We start from the raw sequence: 11,309 nt of genomic DNA, 5'->3' as shown, positions 1-11,309 counted from the left end.
CCTGCTTAAAAACATGTTACTTCTGGAGCTGTTTCCAGTGGTGCTGGCAGTGGAACTGTGGGGCGAAGCGTTTCGGAATCTGAAAGTTCGCTTTCACAGGGATAACTTGGGGGTGGTGCAGGTGATCAACAAGGTATCGGCGGCGTCTCCGCCGGTAGTCAAGTTGCTCAGGCACCTCGTGTTGCGCTGTTTACAGTTAAAAATGTTTATCTATGCTGTACATCTTCCGGGGGTGGAGAACGTTATCGCTGATGCTTTGTCTCGCTTCCAGTGGGACAAGTTTCGGGAGTTGGCACCAGGGGCGGTGGAACGCGGGGTTCCTTGTCCGGAATGGCTGTGAAGGATTGCTTTGGAATAGTAGCCGGCTGGATCAGACGGTCGGTGAGCGAGGCTACGTGGTCAGCATATAGCAAAGTGTGGGCAGAGTGGGCCGACCTCGTACAGCAGGTTTCGGTGGGGCAGGAGGAGCAGGACTTGCGTTTGCTGGTGATTTATTTTGTTTCCAGGAATTTTGAGTTAGGAGTGTCTGTGGCCGGGCTTAATCGAAAGTTGGCTGGGCTGGCGTTTTGGTTCAAGTTGAGGGGTTTACCAGATGGGACAAAGGATTTTTGGGTCAGACAGGCTATGAAGGGTTACAGGCGCTCTCATCCCAGTAGGGATACCAGGCGCCCGGTTTCGTTTGAACTTTTGGGGAAATTGTTGGTGCAGTTAACTGGGATCTGTTCTTCACCCTACGAGGTGGCCTTGTTCAGGGCAGCGTTTGTGTTGGGATTTTTCGGGGCGTTGAGGGTTGGCGAATTGGTGAGCCCGTCGCGGACGCGACAGGGGGGTCTGGGGATGTCTGAAGTGGTGTGTGAGGGGGACTGGGTATCCATTGTGGTGAGCCGGTCAAAAAACTGATCAGCGGGGCAGGGGACAATCAGTGCAGGTGTTTGCGCTGCCCGGATCTCCCTTGTGCCCTATTGCGTTAGTGCGCAACTTCCTGAGCGTGCGCCCGACAGTGGGTGGCTCTTTCTTGGTGCATCAGGATGGACGGTCCCTCTCGAAGTTTCAATTTACGGCTGTTTTTAAGCGGTGCTTAGTAGCATTGGGTTTGGGGGATCAAAGATTTTCCTCGCATTCCTTCCGCATAGGGGCGGTGACGGAGGCAGTCAGGTGGGGATTGGACGAGGCGGCGGTGAAGCGGATCGGGAGATGGGAATCCAAGTGTTTTCTGTCGTACGTTCGCCCGCATTTATTGTTTGTGTAACTTCGTCAGGGTATTAGTTATTGATGTTTGGGTTGTGTTTTCTTCTCTTCCTTTTTCACAGGGATTGGTGTGGATAGTTGCTAGACATGTGCATTCGTTTTCGTCCGAATGCATTTTCGTCCGAATTTCAGCTATTTTCGTTATCGTTTGTCAAGCACAAAATCCGAAAAACGAAAGATCCGACATAAATAAATGCTTTATTTTCGTTCGTTTTCATTGTTACAACAGTTCGATATAGAATAGGAGATTGGGTCCTGCCCCAGGGGACATGTATCAATGCAAAAAAAAGTTTTAAAAACGGCCGTTTTTTCGGGAGCAGTGATTTTAATAATGATTAAAGTGAAACAATAAAAGTGTAATATTCCTTTAAATTTCGTAGGGGGGGGGGGTTGTCTATAGTATGCCTGTGAAGGGGCGCATGTTTCCCGTGCTTAGAATTGTCCCTGCACAAAGTGTCATTTATGCAGGAAAAAAAGTCCTTTAAAATCACTCGCAGCTATAATGAATTGTCGGCTCCGTAATACAGAGAACACTCATTGAAAGTCATTGATAAAAAAATAAATAAATAAATTTAAAAAAAAGCGTGGGGGTCCCCCAAATTCAATTACCAGGCCCTTCAGGTCTGGTATGGATATTAAGGGGAACCCTGCCTCAAATTTAAGAAAAAATTTGACGTGGGGTTCCCCCTAAATATCCATAACCAGACCCTTCAGGTCTGGTATGGATATTAAGGGGAACCCCGCATCAAATTTAAAAAAAAATTGACGTGGGGTTCCCCCTAAAAATCCATACCAGACCCTTTATCCGAGCACGCAACCTGGCAGGCCGCAGGAAAAGAGGGGGGACGAGAGAGCGGCCCCCCCTCCCTCCTGAACCGTACCAGGCCACATGCCCTCAACATTGGGAGGATGCTTTGGGGGTCTGTGACCCCTCAAAGCACCTTGTCCCCATGTTGATGAGGACAAGGGCCTCATCCCCACAACCCTGGCCGGTGGTTGTGGAGGTCTGCGGGCGGGGGGCTTATCAGAATCTGGAAGCCCCCTTTAACAAGGGGACCCCCAGATCCCGGCCCCCCCCCCTGTTTGAAATGGTAAGGGGGTACAAAAGTACCCCTACCATTTCACAAAGAAAGTGTAAAAAATGGTTAAATAAAACAAACACACTTTTGAAAAATTCCTTTATTAAAAATAAAAAAATAAAAAAAAGATTCCAGCGGCGGTAATCCACTCTTGCTATCCAGCGACGGACGGTCATCTCTCCAGCGATGTGTCATATCATCCAGCGCAGCGAATACATCCTTCTTCTGTCTCCTCCACGGAGACACTGCAGGCATTCCGGCGGGAATCTTTTTTTTATTTTTTTATTTTTAATAAAGGAATTTTTCAAAAGTGTGTTTGTTTTATTTAACCATTTTTTACATTTTCTTTGTGAAATGGTAGGGGTACTTTTGTACCCCCTTACCATTTCAAACAGGGGGGGGGGCCGGGATCTGGGGGTCCCCTTGTTAAAGGGGGCTTCCAGATTCTGATAAGCCCCCCGCCCGCAGACCTCCACAACCACCGGCCAGGGTTGTGGGGATGAGGCCCTTGTCCTCATCAACATGGGGACAAGGTGCTTTGAGGGGTCACAGACCCCCAAAGCATCCTCCCAATGTTGAGGGCATGTGGCCTGGTACGGTTCAGGAGGGAGGGGGGGCCGCTCTCTCATCCCCCCCTCTTTTCCTGCGGCCTGCCAGGTTGCGTGCTCGGATAAAGGGTCTGGTATGGATTTTTAGGGGGAACCCCACGTCAATTTTTTTTTAAATTTGACGCGGGGTTCCCCTTAATATCCATACCAGACCTGAAGGGTCTGGTTATGGATATTTAGGGGGAACCCCACGTCAAATTTTTTCTTAAATTTGAGGCAGGGTTCCCCTTAATATCCATACCAGACCTGAAGGGCCTGGTAATTGAATTTGGGGGACCCCCACGCTTTTTTATTTATTTATTTATTTATTTTTTTATCAATGACTTTCAATGAGTGTTCTCTGTATTACGGAGCCGACAATTCATTATAGCTGCGAGTGATTTTAAAGGACCTTTTTCCCTGCATAAATGACACTTTGTGCAGGGACAATTCTAAGCACGGGAAACATGCGCCCCTTCACAGGCATACTATAGACAACCCCCCCCCCCCACGAAATTTAAAGGAATACCGTATATACTCGAGTATAAGCCGAGATTTTCAGCCTCTTTTTTGAGGCTGAAAGTGCCCCCCTCGGCTTATACTCGAGTCATCGCTGTCTGCCCGCTCGATCAGCGTGTCGAGCAGACAGACAGCGGCCATTCTGATTCAAAAGCCGCGCCTCCGGCTCCCCCTTCGCCTGTGATAGGCGGAACACTGAATTTCCCAGCAGCCTGTGTTCCGCCTATCACGGACTTCGTATCATCCTCGTACTACGGACGAGGATGATACGATGTACGTGATAGGCGGAACACAGGCTGCTGGGAAATTCAGTGTTCCGCCTATCACAGGCGAAGGCGGCGGCGCAGCTTTTGAATTTTACAATGGCCGCCGAGGCGCCGACGAACGAAGAGGGCACGGGACGGAGGCAAGGCACAGGACGGCACGGCACGGGACGGGACCGGAGGCAAGGCATGGCGGCGAGGCACGGCGGCGAGGCACGGAGGCAAGGAGGCTCGGCACGGGACGGAGGCTCGGGACAAAGGCTCAGGACACAGGTAGGCTGGACACACACACACACACACACACACACACACACACACACACACACACACACACACACGGATACACACACACACAGGGATGGATGGATGGATGGAGACACACACACACAGGGATGGATGGATGGATGGACACACACACACACACAGGGATGGATGGACGGACACACAGGGATGGACGGACACACAGGGATGGACGGACACACAGGGATGGACGGACACACACACAGGGATGGACAGGCATGTCTTACCCTCGGCTTATACACGAGTCAATAAGTTTGCCAGTTTTTTTGGGGGTAAATTGGGGGCCTCGGCTTATATTCGGGTCGGCCTATACTCGAGTATATACGGTATTACACTTTTATTGTTTCACTTTAATCATTATTAAAATCACTGCTCCCGAAAAAACGGCCGTTTTTAAAACTTTTTTTTGCATTGATACATGTCCCCTGGGGCAGGACCCGGGTCCCCAAACACTTTTTAGGACAGTAACTTGCAAATTAGCCTTTAAAATTAGCACTTTAGATTTTGAACGTTGGAGTCCCATAGACTTTAATAGGGTTCTAAAGTATGCTATATAGTTAGCTCCGTCAAATCTTCTTTATACATTGACAGACACCATAAGCCTTCCAAGACAGATTCGAACGTAATTCATGTGGATTTTCGGACGGATGCAATTTTTGAACGAAAAACTAAATAAATAAAAACGACTTTCGGGAGTAACTAAATAAATTAAGTTTTCGGACGAAAACGAAATTCCGAAACGAAATATTTTACTCTGCACATGTCTAATAGTTGCCCACTCGTATGTTTGTTGGGGGGCCAGAAGGGGTGATGCTCGCCCGGACGGCCGTCAACTCGGTTTTTCCCGTCAGGATGCAGTTATCCGGTGGTTAGGTGTGCCGGGCATGCTGTGGGGTCGGGCGGTGGCCGATGTACATAGGTTTGCATGCTTAGACGGCCCCCTGGATGTGCTGGTTTTGCACATGGGGGGCAGCGATTTGGGTGTGAAGACCATGTTGGATTTGGTAAAGGAAATAAAACTTGATTTTTGGCAGCTCCGCTTTGTTTTTCCACACATGATCATTGTGTGGTCAGACATGGTGGGTAGGACGTCCTGGAGGTTCACGAGGTCGGTGGACAAAATTAACAGGGCCAGGAAGAAAATTAATAAGGAGTTCAGCGGCTTTGTGGTCAGGAATAGGGGGTTGGCGGTAAGGCACTTAGAATTGGAGGTGGATACGTGGCGCTATCTCAAAAGGGATGGGGTGCAACTTAATGATGTGGGGACGGATTTATGGTCCCTGGGTATTCAGGATGGAGTTCAGAGAGCGTTGAGGGTGTGGCAGGGCGCGCAAGGGTAAGGCTTTGCCCTTGCGTACTGTGGCATGGTGTTGGTCTGTGCGGATGAAAGATTTACCCCAGTGATGGAAGAGTGCGGGACCTATCGGTGGTATAGTACCCGTCGGTGGTGATACAGCTAACAGTGGTTTTAGCTGAAGTTGGTATCAGGTGCACTGCAGTCAGGGTTTGACCTCTGAGCTAGTTTGTCAGGTGGTTGGTGGGTTTATCTTAGCACAGGCCAACGGGAGGAGTTCAATGGAGGAAGTGCCTTAATACCTGAGTTTAGATTTGTTAATTATGTTATTTATGTTATTTATGCTAATTATTTTGAATAATTTTATAATAAAGATAATTGGCTGCTACAGCCATGTTTTACTCTAGATTGGCGTGGTCTCAGTTTCTGGGGTATTTAAGCATAAGGGGGCGTAGCAGTGGTAAAGGTTAAAATGGAAACAAGTCACAGTATGTTGTACCCTAGTCATGACCTTTCCTTTTCAATCTGCAGCTCCGTAATTGTATGTAGAATGCAATGTAATATGGCCACCTGGAGGAGTTCAGTACACAGAATGTATACGGAACACCCCTCAGATATGTCATTTCCTGCTTGTGTGATTGGCTCACTGATTTTTCCAAAATTCGCCACTAATATCCACTTCAGCCCCAGACGATTTTACCCCCTTCCTGACCAGGGCACTTTTTACAATTTGGCTCTGCGTCGCTTTAATTGACAATTGCGCGGTAGTTCCCTAATGTACTCAAATAAAATTTGCATCCTTTTTTTCCCCACAAATAGAGATTTCTTTTGGTGGTATTTGATCACCTCTGCAGTTCTTATTTTTTGCGCTATAAACAAAAATAGATCATCAATTTTGAAAAAAACTATATTTTTTACTTTTTGCTATAATAAATATCACCTTTTTTTTTTTTAAAGACTCATTTCCTTATCAGTTTAGGCCAATTTATATTCTTCTACATAGTTTTGGTAAAAAAATTTAAATAAGCGTATATTGGCTGGTTTGCGCAAAAGTTATAGTGTCGACAAACTATTGGAAAGATTTATGGCATTTTTATGTCATTTTTATTATTATTTTTTATTTTACTAGGTATGGTGGTGAGCTGCTATTTTTAGCACTACTGCGACATTGCGATGAACAGATCGGAGACTTTTGACACTTTTTTTGGGACAGTTGGCATTTATACAGTGATCAGTGCTATACAACTGTACTGATTACTGTCTAAATGTCACTGGCATGGAAGGGGTTAACACTAGGGAGTGATCAAGGGGTTAATTGTGTGTTCCCTCAGTGTGTTCTAACTGTATGGGGATGGGATTGACTAGGAGAGGACATATATCATTTTTCCTACTTAGTAGGAACAAACAATATGTCTCCTCTTCCCTGATAGCACAGGGATTTGTGTGTTTACACAAATCACCAGAGGGCACCGTGCAGCTCGCCCACGCCCTCTGGTGGCTGAAAAAGGGAGGGATGTACCCGTACAGGATTTTGCCCAGGGGAGCCATTCAGCCACAGTATATCTGCGTGAGTCGATCAGGAACCGGATATACAAGCTTGAATTCAGGCATCCCCTGCAACAAAAATGTCATTTTTAGTGAGATACTCCCAATAGAAAATCATATCTAAAGGGATGCCGGTCCTGCAATTTCCCTCCTTAGAGCTTTGCAGGTGCAGCAGCTGGTTAATAATTAAGAAGCCACTCACATTAGACTCACCTCTGCAAATGGATACAGGCAAACACACAGGGATTTCTTCAGAATAACAAAAGGGAGGAATCTGCAACAAAGTTTGTCAACATTCTTGTAATGTATATAGATCATCCGGGGGGGGGGGGGGGGGGAATGTTTTTTTCTCAACAAAAGTGGAGTAATTCTTTAACTACTTGAACTGTGCACTGCATGTGGTTGTGGGGAGTTTACAGAGCAGCCCCATTCATTTACATTTGTCATGCTATGCCCACCAAAATCATCAGGGGGTATAGTCCCTGGCCATGAAGTAAAGCCTCATGACCATGGCATGTTTATCCCCCCGGCCACAGCATCTACAACTAAATTGGGAATGGTTGAGGGGCGGTAAAGACATGGCTCACTACCTCTGGATTGCTAGTGTGGATGAGCCCCAAAAGGTGAAGGCCTACATTATTTTCTATGTGCCCCATTTACATTGCAACGCAGCTGAGAAGTGTGATGAGGTGCAGTAAAATACAGACATGTAGCATCGTACCGCAGCTCACCAGAAAGCGCTCCATGTCCTGCACTGGATGTGAGGACACTAAGGAATAGTCTACTGCCAGAGTGTAGGGGAGTGCCGTTTGCCGTAGGAGTGGGGGGATCAGACAAGTAAAAGCGTTTTTCCCTTCTAATGTTATCAACCAGTTAACCATTGCAGTGTGATTGCACACAGTTTGCAATGAAGGACTTCCCGGAGTTTTCCCGGAGTTGTGCTTTAAAGCTGAAGTTTGAATTTGGTTTCTATTGTATGGTTATACAGATCCAGCTTGGCGCAGTGTATGTATAATCTCATACCTGAATGATTGCTGTAGAAGCTGACAATCACTGTACTGTAGTAGTCACTGCTACTACAATGAGCACTGCTATCTTCTGTGTCCAGTAGTGATTGGCTGCCTTTCTATATAATAACCACAGAGGAGTGCTCTCTTGGCACTTTTGCCATTCAGAGAACATCTTTATTAGTATTATTTTTCACAGAGTGCATTGATGTGAGGCACTTATATTACAGGGCAGCATACCAAACACAGTAGGGTTGATTTACTAAAGGCAAATCGACTGTAAGTGCAGTTTCTCCACAGCTTAGTAAATTAAGTAGAGGTTCATTTTGCAAAGAATAGCCAATCACATGCATGGAAATGTTAAAAAAAAAAACACAGCATTTTTGCTTGCACATGATTGGATGATGAAAGTCAGAAGAGCTTCTGCTAATTTACTAAGCTCTGGAGAAACTGCACTGGCAAAGTGCACAGTCTATTTGCCTTTAGTAAATCAACCCCTTAGTGTACATGCAGCCAGTGACATCACTGGCTCATGTGCTCTGAAGAAACAGCCATCCGTACCATTTCTTCAGAGCCCTGTGCCGTGAACAGTGGCTCCGGGGCATGCGCACGGGAGTGACCTCATCACTGTTCTGGCCAGTCACAGAGCCAGAGTCCACTAACCCAGAAGCAAGATGGGTGAAAATGAGAGCGCCTGCAGTGCTGACCTCTCAGGGCTGGAGGTAAGTTTAACATAATGTGCTAGTATACAATGCATACTAGCACATTATGCCTTTACCTTGCAGGTACAAAAATAACAATAAAAAAGTGTCCAGCATTTTACGAGCGCTTTAAAGCAATGGATGTACAGCACAGTGTACATTAGTAGTGGCTGGAGGCACTGGACCAAGCAAGGACTGAAAACCTTTGCCCTTGGGAGCAAAGACAACCAACTAGCCCTTTTCACTGTGAACACAGATTTCTTTGGGTAAAAAAAGTGTACCACACAAAGTATGGCAAGATGCCGTATTCATTTCTTGGCACATAAAAGGTGGGTGTTCCTAAAAGACATGGTTTATTGTGTCACATTGTTTTACATCTTCCAGCATCAGCTTTCTTTTTGGCTCTCATTATTTGGGCTCATGACATCTCATAGTCCCAAAGAAAGCTGGTACTGGAGGATCTCTGGCAGAAGCTGAGATCACAGGTCTAAAGATGAGGCAGGTATCTATCAGTGGTGGCCGGTGCACTGTGGGCACACAGGTGGCGCCCCCCCCCCCATCCATGCGCCCGGGCCCCTTTTAGGACGACGGACACATGCATTCCTATGGCGGGGGCGGGAGGGGGTGGTACTTTTTGAAGCAACTGATTAGAGCCAGAGGCTCAAATAGGCATCAACATAGGGTGGGAGTGGGGCGCAGAGAGTTCACCCCTGATCCCACCCAATTGTGTGACGATAGCAAATTCATTTTTGCTATTTTCACACTAACCTTCTTCCCCTTCCCCTCACTAGGCATGGCATCAGACCTGTTTCCTGATTGGCCAAAGCGCCAAGCCACCCTATTGGATGCCTGGCACTTAGGAAGAGGAGCGGTCTCAGGCTTAGGAGACACATGCTGGAGCGGAGGTCGCCACCACTCTTGTGAACTCACTGCACTGAGAGGAGCAGCTGCCTGGCTGTAAGTGCCAGGGTGGTCTGCCAGAGCCGTGAGCTACGCGAGTGTGGGGGGGGGGGGGGGGGTTGGTGGGGACAGTGGCTGCATATGATGGGCACAAGTGGCTGCATAAACAGCACAAGTGGCTGCATTTGACAAGCACAAGTGGCTGCATTTGATGGGCACAATGGCTGCATTTGGTAGGCACAGTGGCTGCGTTTGATGGGCACAGTGGCTGCATATGATGGGTACAAGTGGCTGCATTTGATGGGCACAAGTGCCTGCATATGCTGGGCACAGGGGCTGCATTTGATGGGCACAGTGCCTGCATTTGATGGGCACAAGTGGCTGCATTTGATGGGCAAAAGTGGCTGCATAGGATGGGCACAAGTGGTGGCTACATAGGATGGGCACAAGTGGTGGCTGCATATGATGGGCAGTAGTGGCGTTTGATGGGCACAAGTGGTGGCTGCATAGGATGGGTACAACAAGTGGCTGCATATGATGGGCACAATGGCTGCATATGATGGGCACAGTGGCTGCGTTTGGTAGGCACAGTGGCTGCATTTGATGGGCACAGAGAGGCTGCAATTGATGGGCACAGAGAGGCTGCAGTTGATGGGGGGGTTCAGTATTTTTTCAGTTTGTTTGCACCCTCCCAAAAATTTTGAGCACTAGCCGCCACTGGTATCTATATAATCATGACCTGTTCATGACCAAGGCTCCCACTCTTGTCAGTGCCTGAATGGTTAAATATCTCAAATCTAGGTGAGCAGCCCAACATTTCTTATTAGTAAGACTTTAAGTTAAGTGTAGTGGTACCCCCATAAGGGCCACTGAGTGCTGTGGTCCATCTTTCACCCTGCTCATGGCATGTATATAGCAAAAATTGCACCCCAACACACATTCTGCTACTATTCCCGAGTATGGCGATACCACATGTGTGAGACTTTTGCACAGCCTGGCCACATAGAGAGGCCCAACATTGAAGTAGTACATTCAGGCGTTCTTGGAGCATAAATTACACATCTCATTTCATTCCTACCTATCACACTTTTGAAGGTCCTTGAGCACCAGGACAGTGGAACTACCCACAAAATTACCGCATTTTAGAAACCAAACACCCCAGCGTATATTCTATGAGGCATGGGCTGCAAATTTGTACTCAAGTACTCTGATGGGCTGCAGATAGGTACTCGGGTACTCTGATGGGTTGGTGACAGATACTCGGCTACTCTGATGGCCTGGTGACTGGTATTCGGGTACTCTGAAGGGCGGTGATAGGTACTCATATGGACTGTGACAGGTACTCAGATGAACTGTGACAGGTACTCGGGTACTCATATGGACTGTGACAGGTATTCATATGGATTGTGACAGGTACTCAGGTACTCAGATGAACTGTGACAGGTACTCAGGTACTCAGATGGACTATAACAGGTACTTGGGTACTCTGATGGACTGTGACAGGTACTCGGGTACTCTGATGGACTGTGACAGATACTCGGGTACTCTGATGGACTGTGACAGGTACTCGGGTACTCTGATGGACTGTGACAGGTACTCGGGTACTCTGATGGGCTGTGACAGGTTCTTAGGTACCCAGATGGGCTGTGACAGGTACTCGGTACACTAATGGGTTGTGACAGGTACTCGGTACACTAATGGGTTGTGACAGGTACTCGGGTACTCTGATGGACTGTGAGTGACAGGTACTATGATGGGTGGAGACAGGTCCTCTTTATTGGGGGGGGGGGGGGGGGCAATCAGTGTGATTGGTGTGTACTGTAATCGGTAACAAGATGTTACCGCAATCTCCTCTTCACACACGAT

The sequence above is a fragment of the Lithobates pipiens genome, unplaced genomic scaffold (assembly GCF_037356315.1).
Source record: "Lithobates pipiens isolate NorthernLeopardFrog02 unplaced genomic scaffold, aLitPip1_a1.2 Scaffold_22, whole genome shotgun sequence".
Classification (NCBI taxonomy): Eukaryota; Metazoa; Chordata; class Amphibia; order Anura; family Ranidae; genus Lithobates; species Lithobates pipiens.
The sequence above is the reverse complement of the archived record's forward strand: the minus strand, read 5'-3'. Positions refer to the sequence as shown.